The sequence below is a fragment of the Carassius gibelio genome, chromosome B19 (genome assembly GCF_023724105.1).
Source record: "Carassius gibelio isolate Cgi1373 ecotype wild population from Czech Republic chromosome B19, carGib1.2-hapl.c, whole genome shotgun sequence".
In the NCBI taxonomy this organism is placed as follows: domain Eukaryota; kingdom Metazoa; phylum Chordata; class Actinopteri; order Cypriniformes; family Cyprinidae; genus Carassius; species Carassius gibelio.
Window position 1 is genome coordinate 4,350,678 of NC_068414.1, and position 23,469 is coordinate 4,374,146.

Below are 23,469 nucleotides of genomic sequence, written 5' to 3' on the forward strand. Positions count from 1 at the left end.
CAGTATCTCCGCCTGTCACGCGGAAGACCGGGGTTCGATTCCCCGACGGGGAGAGCTGGTTCTTTTCGTCTTCCGAATGATCCATCCAAAAAGTTTGGTTGGAGTCGCAGGTCACAGAAGGAGTTCTGCTTCGACGTCAGCCCGAGCCAAAGGACATGCGTTGGCCGGGAATCGAACCCGGGTCAACTGCTTGGAAGGCAGCTATGCTCACCACTATACCACCAACGCAGGCGGAAGTCAGTAGCTTTATTGACGCACTGTGTTCCTAATAAATGTTGTTCAGTTGCATTGACACAATACTTTTTGTTTAAAGCGCAATTAAAAAAAAAAAAAAAAAAAAAGAGTCCAAACAATGACCCCTGCTACCGGTAGTGTTGCAAGTGTTATGCGACTTCAGCTAATGATGGGTCCATCCGAAATTATTCCATCCAAAAGTTTTGGGTGGAGGCACAGGTCACAGAGGGAGTTCTGCTTCGACGTCAGCCCGAGCCAAAGCATATGCGTTGGCCGGGAATCGAATCCGGGGTCAACTGCTTGGAAGACAGCTATGCTCACCACTATACCACCAACGCAGTCAGCAGTCAGCAACTTGCGCCGTCACTAAGAAGGCTCGAAGTGCACGAGTCGCCGATAGGGCTAGAGGAGCAGATGAGATCTTTGTTTGGACCCGTCACTAAAGAGAGCCTTCAAGAATTTGCATCCCGTCACGTACAAGAAAGCGCTGCCTTCCCATCCGGCTAAATAAACACGAAGTGGTCAAACGCAGAGAGTGCCTATTCAGACGATGACCAGTGGCAAGCCCTCTCGCAGCATGCTGCCGGACGGTCAAACTGATTCTGCTCTTGACATTTCGATGTAGCTCTGCTGTGAGCAGAGCACCCAAAAATACAGGTCACTCGCAAAAGTTCCCCTCCACGGAAATCTTTAGTAAAAGGCGAAAGATTTATGCGACAATGAAGAGAAACTCGAGCTGTGTCTCCAAACCCTCGGGCCTGTGCGCTGCCTCTGTTAAACTACTACGCTCGCCAAGGGTCATCAAGGGTGACAATGCCTGCCCACATGTGTTTCGTCAGCACCCCCCCCCCTACTCCAAAAGGGAGGAGTAAAAATCAAAAAAGTCCTCTCAGTCCACCAATAACCAAAAGCCCAATCAAGGCAATCTCTTTCTCATGCCTCTATCTGAAAAGTTGGATAAAATCTTATATGAAAAAAAAAGTCTTTTAAAGAAATCCCTTATTCCAAGGTCACCGTAGCCACCAGATCCAGTCCGTATCCAGAGAAGATGGTGGATCAACACCTAGAAAGGACCTCTATGGCCCAGAAACACAGCGGAGACCGTGACAACTAGATGAGCCGCAGATACAAATCCCCTGTAAAGACCACCTGGACAAGACCACAGGAAACAGATGATTCTTCTGCACAGTCTGACATTCCTGCAGCCTGGAGCTGATCTACTGGTTTCGTCTGACAAGGGGAGAACTGTCTCCCCGACTGAGCCTGGTTTCTCACCGGGTTTTTTCTCCATCCTTTCACCGATCGAGTTTTGGTTTCTTCCCTCTGTCGCTTCTGGCAGGCGGAGCTGGGGACACTTCATGTACAGCGATATCGTTGACTTGATTGCAAATTATTGCACAGATACTATTTAAACTGAACTTAGCTGAATGATGTCATCAAAGAGTTCAATAACGAAATGCCTTTAACTGTCATTTTGCTTTTTGACGCACTGTGTTCCTAATTAATGTTGTTCAGTTGCATTGACGCAATACTTTTTGTTTAAAGCGCAATTTAAAAAAAAAAAAAAAAAAAAAAAAAGAGTCCAAACAATGACCCCTGCTACGGGTAGTGTTCCAAGTGTTATGCGACTTCAGCTAATGATGGGTCCATCAGAAATTTTACGGTGCTAGGGCTGGGTCTGCGTCAGAAGAAGCCATGCATTGTTTAGTTATGTCAGTGCAGTGCCGTCAGTTGGGGGGGAAACGGCAGCATGCACGGCTCCTCATTAGTATAGTGGACAGTATCTCCGCCTGTCACGCGGAAGATTGGGGTTCGATTCCCCGACGGGGAGAGCTGGTTCTTTTCGTCTTCCGAATGATCCATCCAAAAAGTTTGGTTGGAGTCGCAGGTCACAGAAGGAGTTCTGCTTCGACGTCAGCCCGAGCCAAAGGACATGCGTTGGCCGGGAATCGAACCCGGGTCAACTGCTTGGAAGGCAGCTATGCTCACCACTATACCACCAACGCAGGTGGAAGTCAGCAGCTTTATTGACGCACTGTGTTCCTAATTAATGTTGTTCAGTTGCATTGACACAATACTTTTTGTTTAAAGCGCAATTTAAAAAAAAAAAAAAAAAAAAAGAGTCCAAACAATGACCCCTGCTACGGGTAGTGTTGCAAGTGTTATGCGACTTCAGCTAATGATGGGTCCATCCGATATTATTCCATCCAAAAGTTTTGGGTGGAGGCACAGGTCACAGAGGGAGTTCTGCTTCGACGTCAGCCCGAGCCAAAGGACATGCGTTGGCCGGGAATCGAACCCGGGTCAACTGCTTGGAAGGCAGCTATGCTCACCACTATACCACCAACGCAGGCGGAAGTCAGTAGCTTTATTGACGCACTGTGTTCCTAATAAATGTTGTTCAGTTGCATTGACACAATACTTTTTGTTTAAAGCGCAATTAAAAAAAAAAAAAAAAGAGTCCAAACAATGACCCCTGCTACCGGTAGTGTTGCAAGTGTTATGCGACTTCAGCTAATGATGGGTCCATCCGAAATTATTCCATCCAAAAGTTTTGGGTGGAGGCACAGGTCACAGAGGGAGTTCTGCTTCGACGTCAGCCCGAGCCAAAGCATATGCGTTGGCCGGGAATCGAATCCGGGGTCAACTGCTTGGAAGGCAGCTATGCTCACCACTATACCACCAACGCAGTCAGCAGTCAGCAACTTGCGCCGTCACTAAGAAGGCTCGAAGTGCACGAGTCGCCGATAGGGCTAGAGGAGCAGATGAGATCTTTGTTTGGACCCGTCACTAAAGAGAGCCTTCAAGAATTTGCATCCCGTCACGTACAAGAAAGCGCTGCCTTCCCATCCGGCTAAATAAACACGAAGTGGTCAAACGCAGAGAGTGCCTATAATAACCAAAAGCCCAATCAAGGCAATCTCTTTCTCATGCCTCTATCTGAAAAGTTGGATAAAATCTTATATGAAAAAAAAAGTCTTTTAAAGAAATCCCTTATTCCGAGGTCACCGTAGCCACCAGATCCAGTCTGTATCCGCTTCAGTCACCCGGATCCAGTCCGTATCCAGAGAAGATGGTGGATCAACACCTAGAAAGGACCTCTATGGCCCAGAAACACAGCGGAGACCGTGACAACTAGATGAGCCGCAGATACAAATCCCCTGTAAAGACCACCTGGACAAGACCACAGGAAACAGATGATTCTTCTGCACAGTCTGACATTCCTGCAGCCTGGAGCTGATCTACCTGTTTCGTCTGACAAGGGGAGAACTGTCTCCCCGACTGAGCCTGGTTTCTCACCGGGTTTTTTCTCCATCCTTTCACCGATCGAGTTTTGGTTTCTTGCCTCTGTCGCTTCTGGCAGGCGGAGCTGGGGACACTTCATGTACAGCGATATCGTTGACTTGATTGCAAATTATTGCACAGATACTATTTAAACTGAACTTAGCTGAATGATGTCATCAAAGAGTTCAATAACGAAATGCCTTTAACTGTCATTTTGCTTTTTGACGCACTGTGTTCCTAATTAATGTTGTTCAGTTGCATTGACGCAATACTTTTTGTTTAAAGCGCAATTTAAAAAAAAAAAAAAAAAAAAAAAGAGTCCAAACAATGACCCCTGCTACGGGTAGTGTTCCAAGTGTTATGCGACTTCAGCTAATGATGGGTCCATCAGAAATTATTCCATCCAAAAGTTTTGGGTGGAGGCACAGGTCACAGAGGGAGTTCTGCTTCGACGTCAGCCCGAGCCAAAGGACATGCGTTGGCCGGGAATCGAATCCGGGTCAACTGCTTGGAAGGCAGCTATGCTCACCACTATACCACCAACGCAGTCAGCAGTCAGCAACTTGCGCCGTCACTAAGAAGGCTCGAAGTGCACGAGTCGCCGATAGGGCTAGAGGAGCAGATGAGATCTTTGTTTGGACCCGTCACTAAAGAGAGCCTTCAAGAATTTGCATCCCGTCACGTACAAGAAAGCGCTGCCTTCCCATCCGGCTAAATAAACACGAAGTGGTCAAACGCAGAGAGTGCCTATTCAGACGATGACCAGTGGCAAGCCCTCTCGCAGCATGCTGCCGGACGGTCAAACTGATTCTGCTCTTGACATTTCGATGTAGCTCTGCTGTGAGCAGAGCACCCAAAAATACAGGTCACTCGCAAAAGTTCCCCTCCACGGAAATCTTTAGTAAAAGGCGAAAGATTTATGCGACAATGAAGAGAAACTCGAGCTGTGTCTCCAAACCCTCGGGCCTGTGCGCTGCCTCTGTTAAACTACTACGCTCGCCAAGGGTCATCAAGGGTGACAATGCCTGCCCACATGTGTTTCGTCAGCACCCCCCCCCCTACTCCAAAAGGGAGGAGTAAAAATCAAAAAAGTCCTCTCAGTCCACCAATAACCAAAAGCCCAATCAAGGCAATCTCTTTCTCATGCCTCTATCTGAAAAGTTGGATAAAATCTTATATGAAAAAAAAAGTCTTTTAAAGAAATCCCTTATTCCGAGGTCACCGTAGCCACCAGATCCAGTCCGTATCCAGAGAAGATGGTGGATCAACACCTAGAAAGGACCTCTATGGCCCAGAAACACAGCGGAGACCGTGACAACTAGATGAGCCGCAGATACAAATCCCCTGTAAAGACCACCTGGACAAGACCACAGGAAACAGATGATTCTTCTGCACAGTCTGACATTCCTGCAGCCTGGAGCTGATCTACTGGTTTCGTCTGACAAGGGGAGAACTGTCTCCCCGACTGAGCCTGGTTTCTCACCGGGTTTTTTCTCCATCCTTTCACCGATCGAGTTTTGGTTTCTTCCCTCTGTCGCTTCTGGCAGGCGGAGCTGGGGACACTTCATGTACAGCGATATCGTTGACTTGATTGCAAATTATTGCACAGATACTATTTAAACTGAACTTAGCTGAATGATGTCATCAAAGAGTTCAATAACGAAATGCCTTTAACTGTCATTTTGCTTTTTGACGCACTGTGTTCCTAATTAATGTTGTTCAGTTGCATTGACGCAATACTTTTTGTTTAAAGCGCAATTTAAAAAAAAAAAAAAAAAAAAAAAAAGAGTCCAAACAATGACCCCTGCTACGGGTAGTGTTCCAAGTGTTATGCGACTTCAGCTAATGATGGGTCCATCAGAAATTTTACGGTGCTAGGGCTGGGTCTGCGTCAGAAGAAGCCATGCATTGTTTAGTTATGTCAGTGCAGTGCCGTCAGTTGGGGGGGAAACGGCAGCATGCACGGCTCCTCATTAGTATAGTGGACAGTATCTCCGCCTGTCACGCGGAAGATTGGGGTTCGATTCCCCGACGGGGAGAGCTGGTTCTTTTCGTCTTCCGAATGATCCATCCAAAAAGTTTGGTTGGAGTCGCAGGTCACAGAAGGAGTTCTGCTTCGACGTCAGCCCGAGCCAAAGGACATGCGTTGGCCGGGAATCGAACCCGGGTCAACTGCTTGGAAGGCAGCTATGCTCACCACTATACCACCAACGCAGGTGGAAGTCAGCAGCTTTATTGACGCACTGTGTTCCTAATTAATGTTGTTCAGTTGCATTGACACAATACTTTTTGTTTAAAGCGCAATTTAAAAAAAAAAAAAAAAAAAAAGAGTCCAAACAATGACCCCTGCTACGGGTAGTGTTGCAAGTGTTATGCGACTTCAGCTAATGATGGGTCCATCCGATATTATTCCATCCAAAAGTTTTGGGTGGAGGCACAGGTCACAGAGGGAGTTCTGCTTCGACGTCAGCCCGAGCCAAAGGACATGCGTTGGCCGGGAATCGAACCCGGGTCAACTGCTTGGAAGGCAGCTATGCTCACCACTATACCACCAACGCAGGCGGAAGTCAGTAGCTTTATTGACGCACTGTGTTCCTAATAAATGTTGTTCAGTTGCATTGACACAATACTTTTTGTTTAAAGCGCAATTAAAAAAAAAAAAAAAAGAGTCCAAACAATGACCCCTGCTACCGGTAGTGTTGCAAGTGTTATGCGACTTCAGCTAATGATGGGTCCATCCGAAATTATTCCATCCAAAAGTTTTGGGTGGAGGCACAGGTCACAGAGGGAGTTCTGCTTCGACGTCAGCCCGAGCCAAAGCATATGCGTTGGCCGGGAATCGAATCCGGGGTCAACTGCTTGGAAGGCAGCTATGCTCACCACTATACCACCAACGCAGTCAGCAGTCAGCAACTTGCGCCGTCACTAAGAAGGCTCGAAGTGCACGAGTCGCCGATAGGGCTAGAGGAGCAGATGAGATCTTTGTTTGGACCCGTCACTAAAGAGAGCCTTCAAGAATTTGCATCCCGTCACGTACAAGAAAGCGCTGCCTTCCCATCCGGCTAAATAAACACGAAGTGGTCAAACGCAGAGAGTGCCTATAATAACCAAAAGCCCAATCAAGGCAATCTCTTTCTCATGCCTCTATCTGAAAAGTTGGATAAAATCTTATATGAAAAAAAAAGTCTTTTAAAGAAATCCCTTATTCCGAGGTCACCGTAGCCACCAGATCCAGTCTGTATCCGCTTCAGTCACCCGGATCCAGTCCGTATCCAGAGAAGATGGTGGATCAACACCTAGAAAGGACCTCTATGGCCCAGAAACACAGCGGAGACCGTGACAACTAGATGAGCCGCAGATACAAATCCCCTGTAAAGACCACCTGGACAAGACCACAGGAAACAGATGATTCTTCTGCACAGTCTGACATTCCTGCAGCCTGGAGCTGATCTACCTGTTTCGTCTGACAAGGGGAGAACTGTCTCCCCGACTGAGCCTGGTTTCTCACCGGGTTTTTTCTCCATCCTTTCACCGATCGAGTTTTGGTTTCTTGCCTCTGTCGCTTCTGGCAGGCGGAGCTGGGGACACTTCATGTACAGCGATATCGTTGACTTGATTGCAAATTATTGCACAGATACTATTTAAACTGAACTTAGCTGAATGATGTCATCAAAGAGTTCAATAACGAAATGCCTTTAACTGTCATTTTGCTTTTTGACGCACTGTGTTCCTAATTAATGTTGTTCAGTTGCATTGACGCAATACTTTTTGTTTAAAGCGCAATTTAAAAAAAAAAAAAAAAAAAAAAAGAGTCCAAACAATGACCCCTGCTACGGGTAGTGTTCCAAGTGTTATGCGACTTCAGCTAATGATGGGTCCATCAGAAATTATTCCATCCAAAAGTTTTGGGTGGAGGCACAGGTCACAGAGGGAGTTCTGCTTCGACGTCAGCCCGAGCCAAAGGACATGCGTTGGCCGGGAATCGAATCCGGGTCAACTGCTTGGAAGGCAGCTATGCTCACCACTATACCACCAACGCAGTCAGCAGTCAGCAACTTGCGCCGTCACTAAGAAGGCTCGAAGTGCACGAGTCGCCGATAGGGCTAGAGGAGCAGATGAGATCTTTGTTTGGACCCGTCACTAAAGAGAGCCTTCAAGAATTTGCATCCCGTCACGTACAAGAAAGCGCTGCCTTCCCATCCGGCTAAATAAACACGAAGTGGTCAAACGCAGAGAGTGCCTATTCAGACGATGACCAGTGGCAAGCCCTCTCGCAGCATGCTGCCGGACGGTCAAACTGATTCTGCTCTTGACATTTCGATGTAGCTCTGCTGTGAGCAGAGCACCCAAAAATACAGGTCACTCGCAAAAGTTCCCCTCCACGGAAATCTTTAGTAAAAGGCGAAAGATTTATGCGACAATGAAGAGAAACTCGAGCTGTGTCTCCAAACCCTCGGGCCTGTGCGCTGCCTCTGTTAAACTACTACGCTCGCCAAGGGTCATCAAGGGTGACAATGCCTGCCCACATGTGTTTCGTCAGCACCCCCCCCCCTACTCCAAAAGGGAGGAGTAAAAATCAAAAAAGTCCTCTCAGTCCACCAATAACCAAAAGCCCAATCAAGGCAATCTCTTTCTCATGCCTCTATCTGAAAAGTTGGATAAAATCTTATATGAAAAAAAAAGTCTTTTAAAGAAATCCCTTATTCCGAGGTCACCGTAGCCACCAGATCCAGTCCGTATCCAGAGAAGATGGTGGATCAACACCTAGAAAGGACCTCTATGGCCCAGAAACACAGCGGAGACCGTGACAACTAGATGAGCCGCAGATACAAATCCCCTGTAAAGACCACCTGGACAAGACCACAGGAAACAGATGATTCTTCTGCACAGTCTGACATTCCTGCAGCCTGGAGCTGATCTACTGGTTTCGTCTGACAAGGGGAGAACTGTCTCCCCGACTGAGCCTGGTTTCTCACCGGGTTTTTTCTCCATCCTTTCACCGATCGAGTTTTGGTTTCTTCCCTCTGTCGCTTCTGGCAGGCGGAGCTGGGGACACTTCATGTACAGCGATATCGTTGACTTGATTGCAAATTATTGCACAGATACTATTTAAACTGAACTTAGCTGAATGATGTCATCAAAGAGTTCAATAACGAAATGCCTTTAACTGTCATTTTGCTTTTTGACGCACTGTGTTCCTAATTAATGTTGTTCAGTTGCATTGACGCAATACTTTTTGTTTAAAGCGCAATTTAAAAAAAAAAAAAAAAAAAAAAAAGAGTCCAAACAATGACCCCTGCTACGGGTAGTGTTCCAAGTGTTATGCGACTTCAGCTAATGATGGGTCCATCAGAAATTTTACGGTGCTAGGGCTGGGTCTGCGTCAGAAGAAGCCATGCATTGTTTAGTTATGTCAGTGCAGTGCCGTCAGTTGGGGGGGAAACGGCAGCATGCACGGCTCCTCGTTAGTATAGTGGACAGTATCTCCGCCTGTCACGCGGAAGATTGGGGTTCGATTCCCCGACGGGGAGAGCTGGTTCTTTTCGTCTTCCGAATGATCCATCCAAAAAGTTTGGTTGGAGTCGCAGGTCACAGAAGGAGTTCTGCTTCGACGTCAGCCCGAGCCAAAGGACATGCGTTGGCCGGGAATCGAACCCGGGTCAACTGCTTGGAAGGCAGCTATGCTCACCACTATACCACCAACGCAGGCGGAAGTCAGTAGCTTTATTGACGCACTGTGTTCCTAATAAATGTTGTTCAGTTGCATTGACACAATACTTTTTGTTTAAAGCGCAATTAAAAAAAAAAAAAAAAAAAAAAGAGTCCAAACAATGACCCCTGCTACCGGTAGTGTTGCAAGTGTTATGCGACTTCAGCTAATGATGGGTCCATCCGAAATTATTCCATCCAAAAGTTTTGGGTGGAGGCACAGGTCACAGAGGGAGTTCTGCTTCGACGTCAGCCCGAGCCAAAGCATATGCGTTGGCCGGGAATCGAATCCGGGGTCAACTGCTTGGAGCTATGCTCACCACTATACCACCAACGCAGTCAGCAGTCAGCAACTTGCGCCGTCACTAAGAAGGCTCGAAGTGCACGAGTCGCCGATAGGGCTAGAGGAGCAGATGAGATCTTTGTTTGGACCCGTCACTAAAGAGAGCCTTCAAGAATTTGCATCCCGTCACGTACAAGAAAGCGCTGCCTTCCCATCCGGCTAAATAAACACGAAGTGGTCAAACGCAGAGAGTGCCTATAATAACCAAAAGCCCAATCAAGGCAATCTCTTTCTCATGCCTCTATCTGAAAAGTTGGATAAAATCTTATATGAAAAAAAAAGTCTTTTAAAGAAATCCCTTATTCCGAGGTCACCGTAGCCACCAGATCCAGTCTGTATCCGCTTCAGTCACCCGGATCCAGTCCGTATCCAGAGAAGATGGTGGATCAACACCTAGAAAGGACCTCTATGGCCCAGAAACACAGCGGAGACCGTGACAACTAGATGAGCCGCAGATACAAATCCCCTGTAAAGACCACCTGGACAAGACCACAGGAAACAGATGATTCTTCTGCACAGTCTGACATTCCTGCAGCCTGGAGCTAATCTACCTGTTTCGTCTGACAAGGGGAGAACTGTCTCCCCGACTGAGCCTGGTTTCTCACCGGGTTTTTTCTCCATCCTTTCACCGATCGAGTTTTGGTTTCTTGCCTCTGTCGCTTCTGGCAGGCGGAGCTGGGGACACTTCATGTACAGCGATATCGTTGACTTGATTGATCCAGTCTGTATCCGCTTCAGTCACCCGGATCCAGTCCGTATCCAGAGAAGATGGTGGATCAACACCTAGAAAGGACCTCTATGGCCCAGAAACACAGCGGAGACCGTGACAACTAGATGAGCCGCAGATACAAATCCCCTGTAAAGACCACCTGGACAAGACCACAGGAAACAGATGATTCTTCTGCACAGTCTGACATTCCTGCAGCCTGGAGCTGATCTACTGGTTTCGTCTGACAAGGGGAGAACTGTCTCCCCGACTGAGCCTGGTTTCTCACCGGGTTTTTTCTCCATCCTTTCACCGATCGAGTTTTGGTTTCTTCCCTCTGTCGCTTCTGGCAGGCGGAGCTGGGGACACTTCATGTACAGCGATATCGTTGACTTGATTGCAAATTATTGCACAGATACTATTTAAACTGAACTTAGCTGAATGATGTCATCAAAGAGTTCAATAACGAAATGCCTTTAACTGTCATTTTGCTTTTTGACGCACTGTGTTCCTAATTAATGTTGTTCAGTTGCATTGACGCAATACTTTTTGTTTAAAGCGCAATTTAAAAAAAAAAAAAAAAAAAAAAAGAGTCCAAACAATGACCCCTGCTACGGGTAGTGTTCCAAGTGTTATGCGACTTCAGCTAATGATGGGTCCATCAGAAATTTTACGGTGCTAGGGCTGGGTCTGCGTCAGAAGAAGCCATGCATTGTTTAGTTATGTCAGTGCAGTGCCGTCAGTTGGGGGGGAAACGGCAGCATGCACGGCTCCTCGTTAGTATAGTGGACAGTATCTCCGCCTGTCACGCGGAAGACCGGGGTTCGATTCCCCGACGGGGAGAGCTGGTTCTTTTCGTCTTCCGAATGATCCATCCAAAAAGTTTGGTTGGAGTCGCAGGTCACAGAAGGAGTTCTGCTTCGACGTCAGCCCGAGCCAAAGGACATGCGTTGGCCGGGAATCGAACCCGGGTCAACTGCTTGGAAGGCAGCTATGCTCACCACTATACCACCAACGCAGGCGGAAGTCAGTAGCTTTATTGACGCACTGTGTTCCTAATAAATGTTGTTCAGTTGCATTGACACAATACTTTTTGTTTAAAGCGCAATTAAAAAAAAAAAAAAAAAAAAAGAGTCCAAACAATGACCCCTGCTACCGGTAGTGTTGCAAGTGTTATGCGACTTCAGCTAATGATGGGTCCATCCGAAATTATTCCATCCAAAAGTTTTGGGTGGAGGCACAGGTCACAGAGGGAGTTCTGCTTCGACGTCAGCCCGAGCCAAAGCATATGCGTTGGCCGGGAATCGAATCCGGGGTCAACTGCTTGGAAGACAGCTATGCTCACCACTATACCACCAACGCAGTCAGCAGTCAGCAACTTGCGCCGTCACTAAGAAGGCTCGAAGTGCACGAGTCGCCGATAGGGCTAGAGGAGCAGATGAGATCTTTGTTTGGACCCGTCACTAAAGAGAGCCTTCAAGAATTTGCATCCCGTCACGTACAAGAAAGCGCTGCCTTCCCATCCGGCTAAATAAACACGAAGTGGTCAAACGCAGAGAGTGCCTATTCAGACGATGACCAGTGGCAAGCCCTCTCGCAGCATGCTGCCGGACGGTCAAACTGATTCTGCTCTTGACATTTCGATGTAGCTCTGCTGTGAGCAGAGCACCCAAAAATACAGGTCACTCGCAAAAGTTCCCCTCCACGGAAATCTTTAGTAAAAGGCGAAAGATTTATGCGACAATGAAGAGAAACTCGAGCTGTGTCTCCAAACCCTCGGGCCTGTGCGCTGCCTCTGTTAAACTACTACGCTCGCCAAGGGTCATCAAGGGTGACAATGCCTGCCCACATGTGTTTCGTCAGCACCCCCCCCCCTACTCCAAAAGGGAGGAGTAAAAATCAAAAAAGTCCTCTCAGTCCACCAATAACCAAAAGCCCAATCAAGGCAATCTCTTTCTCATGCCTCTATCTGAAAAGTTGGATAAAATCTTATATGAAAAAAAAAGTCTTTTAAAGAAATCCCTTATTCCAAGGTCACCGTAGCCACCAGATCCAGTCCGTATCCAGAGAAGATGGTGGATCAACACCTAGAAAGGACCTCTATGGCCCAGAAACACAGCGGAGACCGTGACAACTAGATGAGCCGCAGATACAAATCCCCTGTAAAGACCACCTGGACAAGACCACAGGAAACAGATGATTCTTCTGCACAGTCTGACATTCCTGCAGCCTGGAGCTGATCTACTGGTTTCGTCTGACAAGGGGAGAACTGTCTCCCCGACTGAGCCTGGTTTCTCACCGGGTTTTTTCTCCATCCTTTCACCGATCGAGTTTTGGTTTCTTCCCTCTGTCGCTTCTGGCAGGCGGAGCTGGGGACACTTCATGTACAGCGATATCGTTGACTTGATTGCAAATTATTGCACAGATACTATTTAAACTGAACTTAGCTGAATGATGTCATCAAAGAGTTCAATAACGAAATGCCTTTAACTGTCATTTTGCTTTTTGACGCACTGTGTTCCTAATTAATGTTGTTCAGTTGCATTGACGCAATACTTTTTGTTTAAAGCGCAATTTAAAAAAAAAAAAAAAAAAAAAAAAAAGAGTCCAAACAATGACCCCTGCTACGGGTAGTGTTCCAAGTGTTATGCGACTTCAGCTAATGATGGGTCCATCAGAAATTTTACGGTGCTAGGGCTGGGTCTGCGTCAGAAGAAGCCATGCATTGTTTAGTTATGTCAGTGCAGTGCCGTCAGTTGGGGGGGAAACGGCAGCATGCACGGCTCCTCATTAGTATAGTGGACAGTATCTCCGCCTGTCACGCGGAAGATTGGGGTTCGATTCCCCGACGGGGAGAGCTGGTTCTTTTCGTCTTCCGAATGATCCATCCAAAAAGTTTGGTTGGAGTCGCAGGTCACAGAAGGAGTTCTGCTTCGACGTCAGCCCGAGCCAAAGGACATGCGTTGGCCGGGAATCGAACCCGGGTCAACTGCTTGGAAGGCAGCTATGCTCACCACTATACCACCAACGCAGGTGGAAGTCAGCAGCTTTATTGACGCACTGTGTTCCTAATTAATGTTGTTCAGTTGCATTGACACAATACTTTTTGTTTAAAGCGCAATTTAAAAAAAAAAAAAAAAAAAAAGAGTCCAAACAATGACCCCTGCTACGGGTAGTGTTGCAAGTGTTATGCGACTTCAGCTAATGATGGGTCCATCCGATATTATTCCATCCAAAAGTTTTGGGTGGAGGCACAGGTCACAGAGGGAGTTCTGCTTCGACGTCAGCCCGAGCCAAAGGACATGCGTTGGCCGGGAATCGAACCCGGGTCAACTGCTTGGAAGGCAGCTATGCTCACCACTATACCACCAACGCAGGCGGAAGTCAGTAGCTTTATTGACGCACTGTGTTCCTAATAAATGTTGTTCAGTTGCATTGACACAATACTTTTTGTTTAAAGCGCAATTAAAAAAAAAAAAAAAAGAGTCCAAACAATGACCCCTGCTACCGGTAGTGTTGCAAGTGTTATGCGACTTCAGCTAATGATGGGTCCATCCGAAATTATTCCATCCAAAAGTTTTGGGTGGAGGCACAGGTCACAGAGGGAGTTCTGCTTCGACGTCAGCCCGAGCCAAAGCATATGCGTTGGCCGGGAATCGAATCCGGGGTCAACTGCTTGGAAGGCAGCTATGCTCACCACTATACCACCAACGCAGTCAGCAGTCAGCAACTTGCGCCGTCACTAAGAAGGCTCGAAGTGCACGAGTCGCCGATAGGGCTAGAGGAGCAGATGAGATCTTTGTTTGGACCCGTCACTAAAGAGAGCCTTCAAGAATTTGCATCCCGTCACGTACAAGAAAGCGCTGCCTTCCCATCCGGCTAAATAAACACGAAGTGGTCAAACGCAGAGAGTGCCTATAATAACCAAAAGCCCAATCAAGGCAATCTCTTTCTCATGCCTCTATCTGAAAAGTTGGATAAAATCTTATATGAAAAAAAAAGTCTTTTAAAGAAATCCCTTATTCCGAGGTCACCGTAGCCACCAGATCCAGTCTGTATCCGCTTCAGTCACCCGGATCCAGTCCGTATCCAGAGAAGATGGTGGATCAACACCTAGAAAGGACCTCTATGGCCCAGAAACACAGCGGAGACCGTGACAACTAGATGAGCCGCAGATACAAATCCCCTGTAAAGACCACCTGGACAAGACCACAGGAAACAGATGATTCTTCTGCACAGTCTGACATTCCTGCAGCCTGGAGCTGATCTACCTGTTTCGTCTGACAAGGGGAGAACTGTCTCCCCGACTGAGCCTGGTTTCTCACCGGGTTTTTTCTCCATCCTTTCACCGATCGAGTTTTGGTTTCTTGCCTCTGTCGCTTCTGGCAGGCGGAGCTGGGGACACTTCATGTACAGCGATATCGTTGACTTGATTGCAAATTATTGCACAGATACTATTTAAACTGAACTTAGCTGAATGATGTCATCAAAGAGTTCAATAACGAAATGCCTTTAACTGTCATTTTGCTTTTTGACGCACTGTGTTCCTAATTAATGTTGTTCAGTTGCATTGACGCAATACTTTTTGTTTAAAGCGCAATTTAAAAAAAAAAAAAAAAAAAAAAAGAGTCCAAACAATGACCCCTGCTACGGGTAGTGTTCCAAGTGTTATGCGACTTCAGCTAATGATGGGTCCATCAGAAATTATTCCATCCAAAAGTTTTGGGTGGAGGCACAGGTCACAGAGGGAGTTCTGCTTCGACGTCAGCCCGAGCCAAAGGACATGCGTTGGCCGGGAATCGAATCCGGGTCAACTGCTTGGAAGGCAGCTATGCTCACCACTATACCACCAACGCAGTCAGCAGTCAGCAACTTGCGCCGTCACTAAGAAGGCTCGAAGTGCACGAGTCGCCGATAGGGCTAGAGGAGCAGATGAGATCTTTGTTTGGACCCGTCACTAAAGAGAGCCTTCAAGAATTTGCATCCCGTCACGTACAAGAAAGCGCTGCCTTCCCATCCGGCTAAATAAACACGAAGTGGTCAAACGCAGAGAGTGCCTATTCAGACGATGACCAGTGGCAAGCCCTCTCGCAGCATGCTGCCGGACGGTCAAACTGATTCTGCTCTTGACATTTCGATGTAGCTCTGCTGTGAGCAGAGCACCCAAAAATACAGGTCACTCGCAAAAGTTCCCCTCCACGGAAATCTTTAGTAAAAGGCGAAAGATTTATGCGACAATGAAGAGAAACTCGAGCTGTGTCTCCAAACCCTCGGGCCTGTGCGCTGCCTCTGTTAAACTACTACGCTCGCCAAGGGTCATCAAGGGTGACAATGCCTGCCCACATGTGTTTCGTCAGCACCCCCCCCCCTACTCCAAAAGGGAGGAGTAAAAATCAAAAAAGTCCTCTCAGTCCACCAATAACCAAAAGCCCAATCAAGGCAATCTCTTTCTCATGCCTCTATCTGAAAAGTTGGATAAAATCTTATATGAAAAAAAAAGTCTTTTAAAGAAATCCCTTATTCCGAGGTCACCGTAGCCACCAGATCCAGTCCGTATCCAGAGAAGATGGTGGATCAACACCTAGAAAGGACCTCTATGGCCCAGAAACACAGCGGAGACCGTGACAACTAGATGAGCCGCAGATACAAATCCCCTGTAAAGACCACCTGGACAAGACCACAGGAAACAGATGATTCTTCTGCACAGTCTGACATTCCTGCAGCCTGGAGCTGATCTACTGGTTTCGTCTGACAAGGGGAGAACTGTCTCCCCGACTGAGCCTGGTTTCTCACCGGGTTTTTTCTCCATCCTTTCACCGATCGAGTTTTGGTTTCTTCCCTCTGTCGCTTCTGGCAGGCGGAGCTGGGGACACTTCATGTACAGCGATATCGTTGACTTGATTGCAAATTATTGCACAGATACTATTTAAACTGAACTTAGCTGAATGATGTCATCAAAGAGTTCAATAACGAAATGCCTTTAACTGTCATTTTGCTTTTTGACGCACTGTGTTCCTAATTAATGTTGTTCAGTTGCATTGACGCAATACTTTTTGTTTAAAGCGCAATTTAAAAAAAAAAAAAAAAAAAAAAAAGAGTCCAAACAATGACCCCTGCTACGGGTAGTGTTCCAAGTGTTATGCGACTTCAGCTAATGATGGGTCCATCAGAAATTTTACGGTGCTAGGGCTGGGTCTGCGTCAGAAGAAGCCATGCATTGTTTAGTTATGTCAGTGCAGTGCCGTCAGTTGGGGGGGAAACGGCAGCATGCACGGCTCCTCGTTAGTATAGTGGACAGTATCTCCGCCTGTCACGCGGAAGATTGGGGTTCGATTCCCCGACGGGGAGAGCTGGTTCTTTTCGTCTTCCGAATGATCCATCCAAAAAGTTTGGTTGGAGTCGCAGGTCACAGAAGGAGTTCTGCTTCGACGTCAGCCCGAGCCAAAGGACATGCGTTGGCCGGGAATCGAACCCGGGTCAACTGCTTGGAAGGCAGCTATGCTCACCACTATACCACCAACGCAGGCGGAAGTCAGTAGCTTTATTGACGCACTGTGTTCCTAATAAATGTTGTTCAGTTGCATTGACACAATACTTTTTGTTTAAAGCGCAATTAAAAAAAAAAAAAAAAAAAAAAGAGTCCAAACAATGACCCCTGCTACCGGTAGTGTTGCAAGTGTTATGCGACTTCAGCTAATGATGGGTCCATCCGAAATTATTCCATCCAAAAGTTTTGGGTGGAGGCACAGGTCACAGAGGGAGTTCTGCTTCGACGTCAGCCCGAGCCAAAGCATATGCGTTGGCCGGGAATCGAATCCGGGGTCAACTGCTTGGAGCTATGCTCACCACTATACCACCAACGCAGTCAGCAGTCAGCAACTTGCGCCGTCACTAAGAAGGCTCGAAGTGCACGAGTCGCCGATAGGGCTAGAGGAGCAGATGAGATCTTTGTTTGGACCTGTCACTAAAGAGAGCCTTCAAGAATTTGCATCCCGTCACGTACAAGAAAGCGCTGCCTTCCCATCCGGCTAAATAAACACGAAGTGGTCAAACGCAGAGAGTGCCTATAATAACCAAAAGCCCAATCAAGGCAATCTCTTTCTCATGCCTCTATCTGAAAAGTTGGATAAAATCTTATATGAAAAAAAAAGTCTTTTAAAGAAATCCCTTATTCCGAGGTCACCGTAGCCACCAGATCCAGTCTGTATCCGCTTCAGTCACCCGGATCCAGTCCGTATCCAGAGAAGATGGTGGATCAACACCTAGAAAGGACCTCTATGGCCCAGAAACACAGCGGAGACCGTGACAACTAGATGAGCCGCAGATACAAATCCCCTGTAAAGACCACCTGGACAAGACCACAGGAAACAGATGATTCTTCTGCACAGTCTGACATTCCTGCAGCCTGGAGCTAATCTACCTGTTTCGTCTGACAAGGGGAGAACTGTCTCCCCGACTGAGCCTGGTTTCTCACCGGGTTTTTTCTCCATCCTTTCACCGATCGAGTTTTGGTTTCTTGCCTCTGTCGCTTCTGGCAGGCGGAGCTGGGGACACTTCATGTACAGCGATATCGTTGACTTGATTGATCCAGTCTGTATCCGCTTCAGTCACCCGGATCCAGTCCGTATCCAGAGAAGATGGTGGATCAACACCTAGAAAGGACCTCTATGGCCCAGAAACACAGCGGAGACCGTGACAACTAGATGAGCCGCAGATACAAATCCCCTGTAAAGACCACCTGGACAAGACCACAGGAAACAGATCATTCTTCTGCACAGTCTGACATTCCTGCAGCCTGGAGCTGATCTACTGGTTTCGTCTGACAAGGGGAGAACTGTCTCCCCGACTGAGCCTGGTTTCTCACCGGGTTTTTTCTCCATCCTTTCACCGATCGAGTTTTGGTTTCTTCCCTCTGTCGCTTCTGGCAGGCGGAGCTGGGGACACTTCATGTACAGCGATATCGTTGACTTGATTGCAAATTATTGCACAGATACTATTTAAACTGAACTTAGCTGAATGATGTCATCAAAGAGTTCAATAACGAAATGCCTTTAACTGTCATTTTGCTTTTTGACGCACTGTGTTCCTAATTAATGTTGTTCAGTTGCATTGACGCAATACTTTTTGTTTAAAGCGCAATTTAAAAAAAAAAAAAAAAAAAAAAAGAGTCCAAACAATGACCCCTGCTACGGGTAGTGTTCCAAGTGTTATGCGACTTCAGCTAATGATGGGTCCATCAGAAATTTTACGGTGCTAGGGCTGGGTCTGCGTCAGAAGAAGCCATGCATTGTTTAGTTATGTCAGTGCAGTGCCGTCAGTTGGGGGGGAAACGGCAGCATGCACGGCTCCTCGTTAGTATAGTGGACAGTATCTCCGCCTGTCACGCGGAAGACCGGGGTTCGATTCCCCGACGGGGAGAGCTGGTTCTTTTCGTCTTCCGAATGATCCATCCAAAAAGTTTGGTTGGAGTCGCAGGTCACAGAAGGAGTTCTGCTTCGACGTCAGCCCGAGCCAAAGGACATGCGTTGGCCGGGAATCGAACCCGGGTCAACTGCTTGGAAGGCAGCTATGCTCACCACTATACCACCAACGCAGGCGGAAGTCAGTAGCTTTATTGACGCACTGTGTTCCTAATAAATGTTGTTCAGTTGCATTGACACAATACTTTTTGTTTAAAGCGCAATTAAAAAAAAAAAAAAAAAAAAAGAGTCCAAACAATGACCCCTGCTACCGGTAGTGTTGCAAGTGTTATGCGACTTCAGCTAATGATGGGTCCATCCGAAATTATTCCATCCAAAAGTTTTGGGTGGAGGCACAGGTCACAGAGGGAGTTCTGCTTCGACGTCAGCCCGAGCCAAAGCATATGCGTTGGCCGGGAATCGAATCCTGGGTCAACTGCTTGGAAGACAGCTATGCTCACCACTATACCACCAACGCAGTCAGCAGTCAGCAACTTGCGCCGTCACTAAGAAGGCTCGAAGTGCACGAGTCGCCGATAGGGCTAGAGGAGCAGATGAGATCTTTGTTTGGACCCGTCACTAAAGAGAGCCTTCAAGAATTTGCATCCCGTCACGTACAAGAAAGCGCTGCCTTCCCATCCGGCTAAATAAACACGAAGTGGTCAAACGCAGAGAGTGCCTATAATAACCAAAAGCCCAATCAAGGCAATCTCTTTCTCATGCCTCTATCTGAAAAGTTGGATAAAATCTTATATGAAAAAAAAAGTCTTTTAAAGAAATCCCTTATTCCGAGGTCACCGTAGCCACCAGATCCAGTCTGTATCCGCTTCAGTCACCCGGATCCAGTCCGTATCCAGAGAAGATGGTGGATCAACACCTAGAAAGGACCTCTATGGCCCAGAAACACAGCGGAGACCGTGACAACTAGATGAGCCGCAGATACAAATCCCCTGTAAAGACCACCTGGACAAGACCACAGGAAACAGATGATTCTTCTGCACAGTCTGACATTCCTGCAGCCTGGAGCTAATCTACCTGTTTCGTCTGACAAGGGGAGAACTGTCTCCCCGACTGAGCCTGGTTTCTCACCGGGTTTTTTCTCCATCCTTTCACCGATCGAGTTTTGGTTTCTTCCCTCTGTCGCTTCTGGCAGGCGGAGCTGGGGACACTTCATGTACAGCGATATCGTTGACTTGATTGCAAATTATTGCACAGATACTATTTAAACTGAACTTAGCTGAATGATGTCATCAAAGAGTTCAATAACGAAATGCCTTTAACTGTCATTTTGCTTTTTGACGCACTGTGTTCCTAATTAATGTTGTTCAGTTGCATTGACGCAATACTTTTTGTTTAAAGCGCAATTTAAAAAAAAAAAAAAAGAGTCCAAACAATGACCCCTGCTACGGGTAGTGTTCCAAGTGTTATGCGACTTCAGCTAATGATGGGTCCATCAGAAATTTTACGGTGCTAGGGCTGGGTCTGCGTCAGAAGAAGCCATGCATTGTTTAGTTATGTCAGTGCAGTGCCGTCAGTTGGGGGGGAAACGGCAGCATGCACGGCTCCTCGTTAGTATAGTGGACAGTATCTCCGCCTGTCACGCGGAAGACCGGGGTTCGATTCCCCGACGGGGAGAGCTGGTTCTTTTCGTCTTCCGAATGATCCATCCAAAAAGTTTGGTTGGAGTCGCAGGTCACAGAAGGAGTTCTGCTTCGACGTCAGCCCGAGCCAAAGGACATGCATTGGCCGGGAATCGAACCCGGGTCAACTGCTTGGAAGGCAGCTATGCTCACCACTATACCACCAACGCAGGCGGAAGTCAGTAGCTTTATTGACGCACTGTGTTCCTAATAAATGTTGTTCAGTTGCATTGACACAATACTTTTTGTTTAAAGCGCAATTAAAAAAAAAAAAAAAAAAAAAAAGAGTCCAAACAATGACCCCTGCTACCGGTAGTGTTGCAAGTGTTATGCGACTTCAGCTAATGATGGGTCCATCCGAAATTATTCCATCCAAAAGTTTTGGGTGGAGGCACAGGTCACAGAGGGAGTTCTGCTTCGACGTCAGCCCGAGCCAAAGCATATGCGTTGGCCGGGAATCGAATCCGGGGTCAACTGCTTGGAAGGCAGCTATGCTCACCACTATACCACCAACGCAGTCAGCAGTCAGCAACTTGCGCCGTCACTAAGAAGGCTCGAAGTGCACGAGTCGCCGATAGGGCTAGAGGAGCAGATGAGATCTTTGTTTGGACCCGTCACTAAAGAGAGCCTTCAAGAATTTGCATCCCGTCACGTACAAGAAAGCGCTGCCTTCCCATCCGGCTAAATAAACACGAAGTGGTCAAACGCAGAGAGTGCCTATAATAACCAAAAGCCCAATCAAGGCAATCTCTTTCTCATGCCTCTATCTGAAAAGTTGGATAAAATCTTATATGAAAAAAAAGTCTTTTAAAGAAATCCCTTATTCCGAGGTCACCGTAGCCACCAGATCCAGTCTGTATCCGCTTCAGTCACCCGGATCCAGTCCGTATCCAGAGAAGATGGTGGATCAACACCTAGAAAGGACCTCTATGGCCCAGAAACACAGCGGAGACCGTGACAACTAGATGAGCCGCAGATACAAATCCCCTGTAAAGACCACCTGGACAAGACCACAGGAAACAGATGATTCTTCTGCACAGTCTGACATTCCTGCAGCCTGGAGCTGATCTACTGGTTTCGTCTGACAAGGGGAGAACTGTCTCCCCGACTGAGCCTGGTTTCTCACCGGGTTTTTTCTCCATCCTTTCACCGATCGAGTTTTGGTTTCTTCCCTCTGTCGCTTCTGGCAGGCGGAGCTGGGGACACTTCATGTACAGCGATATCGTTGACTTGATTGCAAATTATTGCACAGATACTATTTAAAATGAACTTAGCTGAATGATGTCATCAAAGAGTTCAATAACGAAATGCCTTTAACTGTCATTTTGCTTTTTGACGCACTGTGTTCCTAATAAATGTTGTTCAGTTGCATTGACACAATACTTTTTGTTTAAAGCGCAATTAAAAAAAAAAATAAAAATAAAAAAAAGAGTCCAAACAATGACCCCTGCTACGGGTAGTGTTGCAAGTGTTATGCGACTTCAGCTAATGATGGGTCCATCCGAAATTATTCCATCCAAAAGTTTTGGGTGGAGGCACAGGTCACAGAGGGAGTTCTGCTTCGACGTCAGCCCGAGCCAAAGGACATGCGTTGGCCGGGAATCGAATCCGGGTCAACTGCTTGGAAGGCAGCTATGCTCACCACTATACCACCAACGCAGTCAGCAGTCAGCAACTTGCGCCGTCACTAAGAAGGCTCGAAGTGCACGAGTCGCCGATAGGGCTAGAGGAGCAGATGAGATCTTTGTTTGGACCCGTCACTAAAGAGAGCCTTCAAGAATTTGCATCCCGTCACGTACAAGAAAGCGCTGCCTTCCCATCCGGCTAAATAAACACGAAGTGGTCAAACGCAGAGAGTGCCTATAATAACCAAAAGCCCAATCAAGGCAATCTCTTTCTCATGCCTCTATCTAAAAAGTTGGATAAAATCTTATATGAAAAAAAAAGTCTTTTAAAGAAATCCCTTATTCCGAGGTCACCGTAGCCACCAGATCCAGTCTGTATCCGCTTCAGTCACCCGGATCCAGTCCGTATCCAGAGAAGATGGTGGATCAACACCTAGAAAGGACCTCTATGGCCCAGAAACACAGCGGAGACCGTGACAACTAGATGAGCCGCAGATACAAATCCCCTGTAAAGACCACCTGGACAAGACCACAGGAAACAGATGATTCTTCTGCACAGTCTGACATTCCTGCAGCCTGGAGCTAATCTACCTGTTTCGTCTGACAAGGGGAGAACTGTCTCCCCGACTGAGCCTGGTTTCTCACCGGGTTTTTTCTCCATCCTTTCACCGATCGAGTTTTGGTTTCTTGCCTCTGTCGCTTCTGGCAGGCGGAGCTGGGGACACTTCATGTACAGCGATATCGTTGACTTGATTGCAAATTATTGCACAGATACTATTTAAACTGAACTTAGCTGAATGATGTCATCAAAGAGTTCAATAACGAAATGCCTTTAACTGTCATTTTGCTTTTTGACGCACTGTGTTCCTAATTAATGTTGTTCAGTTGCATTGACGCAATACTTTTTGTTTAAAGCGCAATTTAAAAAAAAAAAAAAGAGTCCAAACAATGACCCCTGCTACGGGTAGTGTTCCAAGTGTTATGCGACTTCAGCTAATGATGGGTCCATCAGAAATTTTACGGTGCTAGGGCTGGGTCTGCGTCAGAAGAAGCCATGCATTGTTTAGTTATGTCAGTGCAGTGCCGTCAGTTGGGGGGGAAACGGCAGCATTTTGCTTTTTGACGCACTGTGTTCCTAATAAATGTTGTTCAGTTGCATTGACACAATACTTTTTGTTTAAAGCGCAATTAAAAAAAAAATAAAAATAAAAAAAAGCCCTGCTACGGGTAGTGTTCCAAGTGTTATGCGACTTCAGCTAATGATGGGTCCATCCGAAATTATTCCATCCAAAAGTTTTGGGTGGAGGCACAGGTCACAGAGGGAGTTCTGCTTCGACGTCAGCCCGAGCCAAAGGACATGCGTTGGCCGGGAATCGAATCCGGGTCAACTGCTTGGAAGGCAGCTATGCTCACCACTATACCACCAACGCAGTCAGCAGTCAGCAACTTGCGCCGTCACTAAGAAGGC

At 47.1% G+C, this 23,469-nt stretch overlaps 5 non-coding genes across 5 annotated transcripts; all 5 read right to left on the reverse strand.

The window, feature by feature from the left end:
* Positions 1-857: 857 nt before the first annotated feature.
* LOC127980640 (U5 spliceosomal RNA) lies at positions 858-972 on the reverse strand. Its single transcript, XR_008159654.1, has one exon. It is a non-coding gene; the product is annotated as a U5 spliceosomal RNA (small nuclear RNA).
* A 3,378-nt stretch (positions 973-4,350) lies between these two features.
* Positions 4,351-4,465, reverse strand: LOC127980641 (U5 spliceosomal RNA). Its single transcript, XR_008159655.1, has one exon. It is a non-coding gene; the product is annotated as a U5 spliceosomal RNA (small nuclear RNA).
* A 3,378-nt stretch (positions 4,466-7,843) lies between these two features.
* On the reverse strand, positions 7,844-7,958 carry LOC127980642 (U5 spliceosomal RNA). The gene has a single exon (XR_008159656.1). It is a non-coding gene; the product is annotated as a U5 spliceosomal RNA (small nuclear RNA).
* A 3,966-nt stretch (positions 7,959-11,924) lies between these two features.
* Positions 11,925-12,039, reverse strand: LOC127980644 (U5 spliceosomal RNA). Its single transcript, XR_008159658.1, has one exon. It is a non-coding gene; the product is annotated as a U5 spliceosomal RNA (small nuclear RNA).
* Positions 12,040-15,418: 3,379 nt separating this feature from the next.
* Positions 15,419-15,533, reverse strand: LOC127980645 (U5 spliceosomal RNA). Its single transcript, XR_008159659.1, has one exon. It is a non-coding gene; the product is annotated as a U5 spliceosomal RNA (small nuclear RNA).
* Positions 15,534-23,469: the final 7,936 nt, after the last annotated feature.